This window comes from Schistocerca cancellata, unplaced genomic scaffold (assembly GCF_023864275.1).
Source record: "Schistocerca cancellata isolate TAMUIC-IGC-003103 unplaced genomic scaffold, iqSchCanc2.1 HiC_scaffold_745, whole genome shotgun sequence".
In the NCBI taxonomy this organism is placed as follows: domain Eukaryota; kingdom Metazoa; phylum Arthropoda; class Insecta; order Orthoptera; family Acrididae; genus Schistocerca; species Schistocerca cancellata.
In genome coordinates this window covers 17,501-20,000 of record NW_026046756.1, presented here as the reverse complement: position 1 = coordinate 20,000, position 2,500 = coordinate 17,501, and positions in this window count along the sequence as shown.

Below are 2,500 nucleotides of genomic sequence, written 5' to 3'. Positions count from 1 at the left end.
GTCCTACACAGGGGTGCACCCAACACCACCTCACTGCCTCCTGTTACGGCACAGAAACAATGGCAGGAATGAATCACACAGGTCTGCCGCTCCCTTGCCGCAACCACAGACGCGGCGCGCCTCCAGTCACGAGCGAAAAGCGCATAAGCGCATCCTGACGAGACATAACTGCTGTGACATACTGACGCTGCCTCCGACATTCACTTACAATGATCACTACCAACGAACCTCGGCCCCCCCCCCCAACACACGCTCTTACCACGTTGTGTACTGTAATCCAACCCATTTCGCACCTTAACCTAACCCATTTTGCACCTTAACCTAACCAAATTCGTAACGCAATTTGTACCGCAATGTAACGCAATTTGTACCGCAATGTAACGCAATTTGTGCTTAACCTAACCCACGTTGTGCCTTAACCTAACCCACGTTGTGCCTTAACCTAACCCACGTTGTGCCTTAACCTAACCCACGTTGTGCCTTAACCTAACCCACGTTGTGCCTTAACCTAACCCACGTTGTGCCTTAACCTAACCCACGTTGTGCCTTAACCTAACCCAAGTTGTGCCTTAACCTAACCCAAGTTGTGCCTTAACCTAACCCAAGTTGTGCCTTAACCTAACCCAAGTTGTGCCTTAACCTAACCCAAGTTGTGCCTTAACCTAACCCAAGTTGTGCCTTAACCTAACCCAAGTTGTGCCTTAACCTAACCCAAGTTGTGCCTTAACCTAACCCAAGTTGTGCCTTAACCTAACCCAAGTTGTGCCTTAACCTAACCCAAGTTGTGCCTTAACCTAACCCAAGTTGTGCCTTAACCTAACCCAAGTTGTGCCTTAACCTAACCCAAGTTGTGCCTTAACCTAACCCAAGTTGTGCCTTAACCTAACCCAAGTTGTGCCTTAACCTAACCCAAGTTGTGCCTTAACCTAACCCAAGTTGTGCCTTAACCTAACCCACGTTGTGCCTTAACCTAACCCACGTTGTGCCTTAACCTAACCCACGTTGTGCCTTAACCTAACCCACGTTGTGCCTTAACCTAACCCACGTTGTGCCTTAACCTAACCCACGTTGTGCCTTAACCTAACCCACGTTGTGCCTTAACCTAACCCAAGTTGTGCCTTAACCTAACCCAAGTTGTGCCTTAACCTAACCCAAGTTGTGCCTTAACCTAACCCAAGTTGTGCCTTAACCTAACCCAAGTTGTGCCTTAACCTAACCCAAGTTGTGCCTTAACCTAACCCAAGTTGTGCCTTAACCTAACCCAAGTTGTGCCTTAACCTGCTCTGTAATTGGCATATGACACGTTACATTAATCCAGTGTTGTCTAACCACAACCCTCTGAATATAGTTCGCTACTCGCACCGCCCACCCTCTTGTGTATCGTTTCATGTTCAACACTTCGCAAGTGTTGCTTACTTTTTACATGCTCCCGCTGTACACTGTAATGTGGACGACTGCAGGATGTACATCGCCCCCCCCCTCCCCCCTGCCTTCGCACGCTGGTCGTTCAGGTGCTTGCGTGTTCAATGCCCTTCGCAGCTGTTCACTGGCATTCGCATGTCGAAGCGCTCAGTCTACGTCGTGGTACGGCCTGTGTCCACTGTCCGCTGATGTCGTAAGCTTAACCCTCACATTGTACTGCACATAGGTCCGTATGTACTGAATGATACGCTGTGGCACATGTGTGACTGTACAACGACTGCGCCCAACAACAGCGAACCATACGGTCCAAATGTTGTGCACTCAGCCACGTGCCGTCTCCCCATAACAGCTACATTGCAGTGTGGTACGCCATAGAGACGTGTGGGAGTAACGGACGCCCTGGATGGCGATCAGCATGAGCCGTCTGTTGATGTAGTGGCGCGTGTATTCAAACGTAGTCGTCTCTTCTCACACAGTGTGATAGCATGGTGCACCGCGTTCCACATCTGCGACATGGTACAGATGCTGGTTGACAGTCGGTCTCGTAATGGACATCGCATACGTAGGGGGCCACCTCCCACGTGTTCTCTAGTCGTGCACATTTTGTTGCGTGTATGTGGGCAGACGTAGTGTGTCGTGACACCTAACAGACAGGTATGCAATAATCGTTGCATTTGCAAACTGGGATGGACGTCTACGTTTGCTGGTGACGTTACGCAAATGAACAACTGGTAAACCCATTGTGGTGCGGTTGTTGTTGCTGGAGGTAAATCAGTAAGGGCAAATCTGTGTGTGAAGCGATACGCGGCGGTGGCTGGGCGGGACCGTCCCCGGCCGGTGAGGGGGGGCCGCCCGGCGTGCTGGCCGCGCGGTGCGTGGGCGCACGCGCTACAGCCGGCTGGTGGGGGCGCCCAGTGGCAGGCGCGCCGGCCGACGGACGCGGCAGGCGGCGCAGCTGCGCGCCGGGGCACCCTGCGCGCGGCGCCGGGCGGCCAAAGTGGGTCCTCGCGGGCCCGGTGCGAAGCGCGGTGGACATCTGCAGTGTGCTGGTCCGACTGAGGACTGTGTGCGTTGAGGA